This window comes from Ctenopharyngodon idella, chromosome 8 (genome assembly GCF_019924925.1).
Source record: "Ctenopharyngodon idella isolate HZGC_01 chromosome 8, HZGC01, whole genome shotgun sequence".
Taxonomy (NCBI): domain Eukaryota; kingdom Metazoa; phylum Chordata; class Actinopteri; order Cypriniformes; family Xenocyprididae; genus Ctenopharyngodon; species Ctenopharyngodon idella.
In genome coordinates, this window is record NC_067227.1 from 11,865,614 (window position 1) to 11,875,782 (window position 10,169).

Below are 10,169 nucleotides of genomic sequence, written 5' to 3' on the forward strand. Positions count from 1 at the left end.
GTCATTTAGAAGAGATAGATCCCTTTTGAGGCTTTTCCAGTGATTCCTGATTTCATTCAGGACAATGCACTCCTCTTCGGTAAGGCGCTTCAGCAGCATCAGTTGGTCAAAGGCCCTTTTTTTGGTGACAAGATTATCTGTGAAGATATTTCCAAAAATAATGACATGAATAGTGTATCAATATACTTTGTACAAAGGTGTTTAAATATATAATTAAAAAATAAATATAAATTAAACAAGCATTTTGTCTGACGTTTGCACGTATAAACAGAAACAATTATCAAAGCTACAATTTTTATGAATGTATTATTATACATTTCATTAATGACAACTAATTTATATTCATCATATCTATCAATATACTACAAACTTTGTAGTATATTGATAGATATGATGAATATAAGTTATGATGGATAAGTTATTGTATTTGGTCTTGGGGGAACATGCTGCTGAAAGCATCTTATCTACAGCTGCACTAAATTTGGCCTTTTCCTCCAAAATTTTTCTACGGAGTTTGTGTCTTCTTTTGTTTCCATCTGAAAAGACAATGCAATGCCATAATATGTGCAATTTAAGACTCTTTCTTAAATTAATATATATATATATATATATATAGGCAAAAAAAATCATTCAGAAAGCAGTTTGCAAAATACTGTACATATTTGTTAAAGTACATAACATTTATTTCTTTCCCAAAGTTCTTCAGCTTAGTGCTATACAAGGCTTCACTATTATAAAACAACGCAACCCGGTGTTGAAATTGTTAAAAAGGCCTATTATGTAAAATTCACTTTTACATGGTGTTTGAACGTTGTGTCACCGTGTGTATAACCAACCACCCTACAATCATAAAAATCTATTTTTTTATAGTCCCCATAAATCAGAAGCAGTGTCTGAAAACGCACTGTTCCAGTTTTCTCCCTACTGTGACATCATTGTAGGGAAAAGCCCCATTCACTGGCAATGATCTCTGCACTATTAGCATAGATCCTGCCCTGAGGGAGCCACACACAGTCCGTCATGTTTATACCCTTGCTAGAGCAGATAGTGATATAATGTTTCAGCTATTCATACATTATAACTAATCTGTTGATGGCTGTAATAATGAACATCTGTGGTTAAAAACTAAGCTCAGAATCGATACAGAATGGAGAGAGAATCGCGATGCATTGTTTTTTTCTCCCACCCCTAGTATGACCAACACAATATTAGGTTAAACAAACTGTTCCTGCAGGCCAGGCCTATATGCGTAACATGCCAAGTTGATGCTTACTCTGAAGACTGCTTTACTCTCTTGCATGTCACGTGACGTGACCAGAGTGTAATCGCAGCCTTTGCATTTAAAAAATCTTGTTTTATCATATTGTGATATTATCACAAATGCAATTAATCGTTCAGCCCTATTTGTGATCCAACTTTTCATATCCAGAACATGCAAGTACCGCACCTTATAACGTGTGTTTTCGCAAATCGCCTTTCTGAATGTGCTAATGTGGCTAAAGTTACCATTGTCTCTTACTGTATTCACAGAGACCAGAGCTTGTTATTTTTAACCTGAAAACGCTCACTGTTTATAATTCTGAAGCACACTTTTAGTACTTAAAAACAAAACTAATGACAAAGCTCTGATCTCATGATCATGAACAGACCATGATCTTCAGCCCTTGAATATAATTACATAATTATTTAATGAAAAGCTAATTGGCATTAAATATAATTTTAATGCTTTTCACACTGATATAGAATTTTTCCTACCCTCTTTTGAAGCGATACAATTTCCTGTTACCATCTACTGACACAGCAAGCATAAATGGAGAACAGGCTGGACAGTCAAACACTTTCAGTCCACAGAGCTGATCAATTTCGAACTGGCAGTATCTCCATTCGAAAAAACTTCTTTGAAAAGCATCTGTGCAGATCTTTCCATCCTGTAAAATAACACACACACACAAAAACATAAACCTTGTAAAAAATAGCTCACTCCCAAACATGAAAAGATGAAAAAAGGAAATGATTCAGTAGTTCATTCAATTAATACTCGGCCAAAGAACTCGATGTTCCAATAAACTGATGAAGGACTGTCTAGAAAGTCCAGGAGCATTCAATTTCATGTGGTCATATGACACAAACACATCAATTTTATACAGTGTTTCACAGCTTGCTGTGGCAGGCCAGTAACCAGACTTGATCAGTTGTGGGATGCTGGTCGTTCTGCTCATGTTGAGCATGTGAAGGTTGGCAAGCTGACATTGTAGCGACCTATTGAAATAATGTATAGTAAAAAAACAAAATAATCAATATATATATATATATATATATTTTTTTTTTTTTTTTTTTTTTTTAAATACACTGGACACCATCAATTCCAATGAGAATAGCCTTTTTACCTCCTGACACCACAATGGTATCAGTGGCACAGCTGCAAATTTGATCAGGTGTCTCTAGAGGCAAAAGGCAATCTGGAAAAAAAAAGTAAGGCTAGAAAATTCAACCTTTACCAAAAATACCATAGCTGTGTTATTATTATGATTACATGGAAATTCACATGATAGATTAACATGAATGTATTATAAATTCTAAAACAACTGAATTACATGCCTTTTTCCTCAAAATGGAATTGGCCGTCAATATCCACCTTCACCAAAGTTGACGGGGATATGGCCCGAAAGAATCCTTCTACATCTGTCTCTCGGTTGTGCAGTTTCCTTTCATGGGCCAAAATATCGCAGTCTGCACAGTACAGCTGTTTAGGAACACAGTCTTTACAGCGGATAACAGATCGCTTCAGTTGGCAGTGCTGGCACTGTCTGATCTCCGTGTACTCAGCTGTTAATAAAGATTCCACCATCTCTGGCCTCAAAGCTGCCCACTTCTTTTTAGTCTGGGCCATGCGAACTGACCATGTGTTTGAGGAAGTCGGATTTGGGCACTGAATGTCTCCAGTATCAGCCGACATATCCTCTACCTCTTGATGAAGAGTTTCTGAATTAGAAAAAAACTAAAGTAATTATAGTGTTCATGGCAGTTGGTTAGACTGATCATTACAAAGCAGTGATTATACTGAGAACTCTTTAAACAATACAAATATACACACCTATATCTTCAACTGCTGGCCATACAGTGTGAGAAGGCAGTGATGGAATTTCACCTAAGAACAATGAAACATCAAAAAGTCACTAATAACTCTGCATGACTAGTTATTTTGAAAAGTGTTGATGTCATTACTCACCATGATCAATGTCTACTTGCCCAGACTCCAAAGATGATGACATAGCTGGACTGTTAATCGTTGTAGCTAAAAAACAGATTAAGATTAATAGAAACATACAGAACAGACAAAATATGGTGCTACTCATTATGAGAGGAGAAACATGTATAAGCTGCAAGAATACATTGTGCAAAATATAAAAAATGTACCTTTGGAGATGTTTGCCTTGGTAAGTTTTGGCCTTCTCCGTTTTGGCACAAGATGCCCAAACTCATCCCTCTCTACAAAAGAGACTGGTCTGAGACGAGTGCTACAGGCTTGTTTGGTCTTCTTTTTCAGCTAGAAAAAAAAGGACTTATTTTTTCTTTTGTAAATTCATGTTGAAACAAAATGCTAAGATGATCATAAGCTAGGTCTTTTAAATATATTAACAGCTAAAAATACAGCAAATTAATTTGAATTAAAAAGTAGTTTAATGAAAACAAAACAAAAAATTGAAATGAAATGTATTCAACATTACTGGTGGAGGGTTGAAGGTTAGTAGAATTTCTTCAGCCTCCTTGGTAGCTGCTTCAAGTTCAGCACTGGCAGCGTTGAGTTCAAGTTCCCTTGTAATAATTGCAGCTTCCTGACATAATTGGTCAAAACCTGAGTTTTGACAAGATGCCATATTGAAGAAGAGAAAGAAAGAGAAATAATCAAAGAAAAGTCAAAAGACAAAGAGACGAAGGAAGAGAAGAGGAATGGAGGGGGAAAGAGTCGCTGTGTATGTATGTGTGTATGTATGTGTGTGTATGTATGTGTGTGTGTGTGTGAGAGAGAGAGAGAGAGAGAGAGAGTGTGTGTCAGAGAGACAAGAGATTTGCAAGAGATGGCTCTTAAAAGAGCCGTTGGGTTAATATGTTGTAGGAAGTCTGTATGGAGGAGTAGTGTGGGATCTGAAGTAACTGCAAGGTATAAAAAGAAATGCTGAATTACAATTTTTGCATATTAAATAAAAGGTATTAACAGCATGGCAACTACTGCAATAACTGTGCTTTTACTACACATATCAAGGTAGAACTACAGTTACTGCGGTAACTGTACTTAAACTACAAATTACCACAGTAACTATGGTAAAAGCATAGTAAGCATTGCCGTTATTGAGCTAAAACTTCAAAATAGTAATAGAAGTACAGTGGTGGTCACTACTTCTATAATTCCACCAATATGAACATAATAAACTGATCGAAGCTAGCTGACGCTAACTGTAGCGTTTAATCACCCTAGCTAGCGATATATGTTCAACTTTTTGGAACAAAACATGGTAAAAGATGGCAGATAAAATCCAGCGAGCATTATGGAGCCGATCTGATTAATAAATAACATATAATGGACTTATATAGAACATTATATTAGGACATTAGGACAGCATATGACAAACTACTTGTGGCACGTGTAACTGCTGTTTAATATCGCGATGCTTTCCAATCGAGAGTTGGGTCACGCTTATTCAACGCGAACAAGAAATCGTACTATACAGTACGATTTAACCACCTAATTAAGTTGTGCGAATTAGTACGAACTCGCCTTGACGAGGTTGTTTTAAATGCAATGAACAAATCGTACGAATTCGTACGACCTAGCTCGTACGATTTCGTACGATTTAGCCACTTGGTTAATTCGTACGAATTAGTACGAATTCGCCGTGAGATAGGGTTGGAATTATGCGATAATGGACACAGCAATGCATCATGTATTATAAGATCATTATGTTTGTAGCGTGATCTATTAAAACGTACAATTTATTTCAATTCAGATAGTGGAGTAATACTATTATTATTCCATTAGGTCTGATCTATATTGTTCGCTGCAAACATGATGATCTAATTAAATGTATTAATTATTAATTTACTATTAATAAATGTGTTGCATATGTGTTATGCAAAGTTGCATAAAATGGAAATACTCAATAAAGTAGACTAACTACATTACCTCAGATGGATGAATGGTTGAATTCCACAACTGGTAAAATAAAACATATATAAGACAATACAACATTTACTGTAGGTGCCATAAAATTTACTGATGACTTAATTTGAAAAATGTTCTATTGCACTTCTGATTTGGCAGTGAAATTCACAGATTTTGGGTGCATACGATGTGAAGGATTCTATGGTCCAGTTGGCATTTTCACCCCAAATTGGCGGCCGCGCTACCGGCGCGCCATCTAGTGACTGTTGCCCAAAAAGGATAAGATTTTCGCCTCTTGGGTTCTACAGGTGCTGGTCATATAATTAGAATATCATCAAAAAGTTGATTTATTTCACTAATTCCATTCAAAAAGTGAAACTTGTATATTATATTCATTCATTACACACAGACTGATATATTTCAAATGTTTATTTCTTTTAATTTTGATGATTATAACTGAAAACTAAGGAAAATCCCAAATTCAGTATCTCAGAAAATTAGGATATAACTTAAGGCCAATACAAAGAAAGGATTTTTAGAAATCTTGGCCAACTGAAAAGTATGAACATGAAAAGTATGAGCATGTAAAGCACTCAATACTTAGTTGGGGCTCCTTTTGCCTGAATTACTGCAGCAATGCGGCATGGCATGGAGTCGATCAGTCTGTGGCACTGCTCAGGTGTTATGAGAGCCCAGGTTGCTCTGATAGTGGCCTTCAGCTCTTCTGCATTGTTGGGTCTGGCATATTGCATCTTCCTCTTCACAATACCCCATAGATTTTCTATGGGGTTAAGGTCAGGCGAGTTTGCTGGCCAATTAAGAACAGGGATACCATGGTCCTTAAACCAGGTACTGGTAGCTTTGGCACTGTGTGCAGGTGCCAAGTCCTGTTGGAAAATGTAATCTGCATCTCCATAAAGTTGGTCAGCAGCAGGAAGCATGAAGTGCTCTAAAACTTCCTGGTATACGGCTACGTTGACCTTGGACCTCAAAAAACACAGTGGACCAACACCAGCAGATGACATGGCACCCCAAACCATCACTGACTGTGGAAACTTTACACTGGACCTCAAGCAACGTGGATTGTGTGCCTCTCCTCTCTTCCTCCAGACTCTGGGACCCTGATTTCCAAAGGAAATGCAAAATTTACTTTCATCAGAGAACATAACTTTGGACCACTCAGCAACAGTCCAGTCCTTTTTGTCTTTAGCCCAGGCGAGACACTTCTGACGCTGTCTGTTGTTCAAGAGTGGCTTGACACAAGGAATGCGACAGCTGAAACCCATGTCTTGCATACGTCTGTGTGTAGTGGTTCTTGAAGCACTGACTCCAGCTGCAGTCCACTCTTTGTGAATCTCCCTCACATTTTTTTTTTTTTTTTTTTTTTTTTTATTATGCAAACAGATAATTACAATATTTACAGAAAAGAAATTAAATGCAAAATACAAAGACCAACAAAACATACATAACCGCCAGTATGATTTGGGTATGTGTGTGTGTGTGTGTAACTAAGTGTAACTGGGTGTGGGAGTGGAAATATATGAATAAAAGAGCATGTAGGAAAGTACAACAGACATAACCAGAGTTAAGAAAAAATATATATCAAAAAGGAGGAAACAATGATGAAGATAATAATAGTATCACACGCAAAAAATGAGGAAGGTGACAATAGCAACAGTATTAATAAATAATAATAATAATAATAATAATAATAATGATGAATCCAATTAATAAGAAATGACAAATAGTAATAATAGTATTAGCAGTAGTAGTAATGATAAATATTAAGAAATATACTCATTTCATCCGGAATGAGGGGGAGGTTAAAGGATCAGGAAGAGGAAAAATAAAGATAACAGTAATAGCAATAATGATAATAATATTAATAATGGTAATATTGATACAGCCATTAATAGTAATGATAATAGTAGTAGTTGCAATGGCAGTGATAATAATAATAATAATAATAGTATTAATAATGGTAATATTGATACAGCTATTAATAATAAGATATTATAAAGCTGCCTCTATTCCCCTCATGGCCATGGCATAGGATAGACCCCCGTCAGTGCATAGGATAGACCCCCGTCAGTCTCCCTCACATTTTTGAATGGGTTTTGTTTCACAATCCTCTCCAGGGTGCGGTTCTCCCTATTGCTTGTACACTTTTTTCTACCACATCTTTTCCTTCCCTTCACCTCTCTATTAATGTGCTTGGACACAGAGCTCTGTGAACAGCCAGCCTCTTTTGCAATGACCTTTTGTGTCTTGCCCTCCTTGTGCAAGGTGTCAATGGTCGTCTTTTGGACAACTGTCAAGTCAGCAGTCTTCCCCATGATTGTTCAAAACAATTTAAAACAATTTCCCCTTTGGGGAGAGACACAAAAAAAAATAGCTGTGGTTCCTTATCACAATCAATCATGGTGGCAAAACAATTCTCTGTTCAGATGTTCAGATGGCTAGAGAAATAATTACAAATTGGAAAGGACAGATATAATGAATGATTTTTATTTATATTTGATTAAAAAAAGATGCTGTTATTCATTGGATTAACTAGATTAACAAACAAACAAACACAAAAACCATCTGTAACATATGGGACGTGACAACGGAGTGGGAGATCCAAATGCGAGCTTTATTAACCGAAGAGCGTAGTCAAACAGGCAGAAGGTCGAACACCGGCAAACAGATACAAGAAGGCAAGGCAAAGGGTAATCCAAAAACACAGGCAAGGGTCAGGGCGGACAGCAAAAGGTCATAAAACAAGGAAACAGTCCAGGGTCAAAACACAGGCTAGGCAAGGCAAGGAACAAAGAACACGAAGACTAGGGGTAAACAATGGCTAAACAATACTCAGCCGGGCATGAGTGAAACACAGGGACTATATATACACAGGCACAAACAAGATAACGAGATTACAAGGGGGCGTGGTCCAATGAGTGTCCATGGCAACAAACAAGGGGAGCAGCAGGGAAACATGAGGTGAACAAACAGAGGATAAACAGGGGACACAGACAGGGAACATGACATAGCCCCCCTCCTAAGGAGCGGCTTCCAGATGCTCCTAATAACTCCGAAGAGGCAGGGTGGAGGTGAACAAGGGGGCAGAGTGGAGGACCAGGTCCATGGAGTGGAAGAGGGCGTGCCAACAGAAGCTTAGCAGGGTGCCAGGGAGGAGCAAGCGGCCAGGGTGGCGCAGGCTGGGTAGTTGGCCAGGGTGGGGCAGGCTAGGTAGGTGGCCAGGGTGGGGCAGGCTGGGTAGGTGGGTAGGTGGCCAGGGTGGGGCAGGCTAGGAAGGAGGTCTCCAGGCCGATCGAGGGACTCTAGGCACCACGGGAGCCTCGAAGGGCCACGGCGGGTCAGGTGCCTCAGAGAGCCACGGAGAGTCAGGTGCCTCGGAGAGCCACGGCGGGTCAGGTGCCTCGGAGAGCCACGGAGAGTCAGGTGACTCGGAAAGCCACAGAGGGTCAGGTGCCTAGGAGAGCCTACGAAGGGTCAGGTGCCTCAGAGAGCCTACGGAGGGTCAGGTGCCTCAGAGAGCCATGGTGAGTCTGCACTTCTTTGGGCTGGAGCGGTTTCTGAAGCTGGATAGTGGAATGGAGCGGGCTCGTGGATTGGAGCGGATTCGTGGAGTGGAACGGGCTCATGGAGTAGAGAGGGCTCATGGAGTGGAATGGGCTTGTGGAGTGGAATGGGCTTGTGGAGCGGAGCGGAGTCTGGTGCGGGCTCGGCGACTGGAGCGGGCTCTGGTGCGGAGTCTGGAGCTGACTCGTGGAAGGCTGGAGCTGGCTCGAGGGCAAGGAACTTGGTTGGCACCGACAGGGCAAGGAGCTTGGGTGGCGCCGGCAGGGCGATCCACCGCTGACTTCAGCATGAGCAGCTGGCATTCCGAAGCCTCTGCCGGCCGCTACGCAAAAGTGGTTTTTCCTTCACTTTTCTGGAGCTCAAGACAGACTGTCAATGTACTCTCAATAGGTAAATAATTTATTTCTCAAATTTTGTTAAAATTTTAACATTCAAATTGTAATAATAATATAGAGATATCAATGTTAATTTTTGGTCAGCTTCATCACTGGTGGAACTTAGACTATGTCAGTCCATCTGTCCCCTCATTCAACACTTTATTCACATTAGCATTCATGCTCCTCATGACCCTTCCCTCTAGTCCCACAAAAAATAAATAAATAAATAATCCTGCCAACTGAAGTGTAGATAAACTCCAACCAGTTGGAAGTCAGTGAGATGAACCAGCTGGACATTATTATTATAATAATGTTACACTCTTTCAACTTAAACTGTAAATTCACAACTACTCAAACACCTCACCTGCACTTTAAGGATCCCGCGTCAGACGTTTTTCTGACGTCACGACGCACAAGCGTCTTGAACTTTCTGCTCGAATCGATCGATTTTCTCGGACTGAAAGGTAGGTTGAATTTGGAAATTTGTTTTACTTTATAATATTAGATAATGCAGCGTTTGAAAGTGTGTTTTATAGTTCATTAACGTTGTTTGTGGACATGAATCCTAACAGAATCGTAGCTAATTAATCGAATTTAAAATGAATTCCTCCTTTACCGTGTATGCAGCGCGAGATATTTTAAAAATGGTGGTGCGGGAGAAAACACCCGAGGCTGTGGGGATTCCTGCGTTATAATATTGAGTTAAGTTTTTAAATTAATATTTGTGTGTTCTATTATTTGTCTTTGACATGTTAGCACTGATTTGATGTTTATGTTTGCCCAAAATTATTTTTTTTTTATTTTTTAGTAGTAGTAGAAATAGTAGATTATAATAATAGTATTTGCACAACTAATTAATTGAGCTGATAAACAACTATCGACCACTAATAATGCTGTAAAAATGTTTCTCCTCTTAGGACCTAAAACTTTTCAATGATGTTTGATGACTGAGGACACTTTACAATACATGGTAAGTAATTTCTATAAAAACTGATATAGTTGTTAATAAATAATGAATTACTAATGTCCAAACCAGATGTTCATTA

At 38.7% G+C, this 10,169-nt stretch overlaps 2 long non-coding RNA genes across 2 annotated transcripts; both read right to left on the bottom strand.

Moving 5' to 3' along the window:
• Positions 1-2,218: 2,218 nt before the first annotated feature.
• LOC127517143 (uncharacterized) lies at positions 2,219-2,960 on the bottom strand. Its single transcript, XR_007931191.1, has 3 exons — positions 2,636-2,960; positions 2,358-2,459; positions 2,219-2,259 (listed from the first exon to the last, which is right to left on the bottom strand). It is a non-coding gene; the product is annotated as an uncharacterized LOC127517143 (long non-coding RNA).
• Positions 2,961-3,094: 134 nt separating this feature from the next.
• Positions 3,095-3,529, bottom strand: LOC127517142 (uncharacterized). The gene is made up of 3 exons (XR_007931190.1): positions 3,418-3,529; positions 3,230-3,295; positions 3,095-3,148 (listed from the first exon to the last, which is right to left on the bottom strand). It is a non-coding gene; the product is annotated as an uncharacterized LOC127517142 (long non-coding RNA).
• Between the last annotated feature and the right edge of the window lie 6,640 nt (positions 3,530-10,169).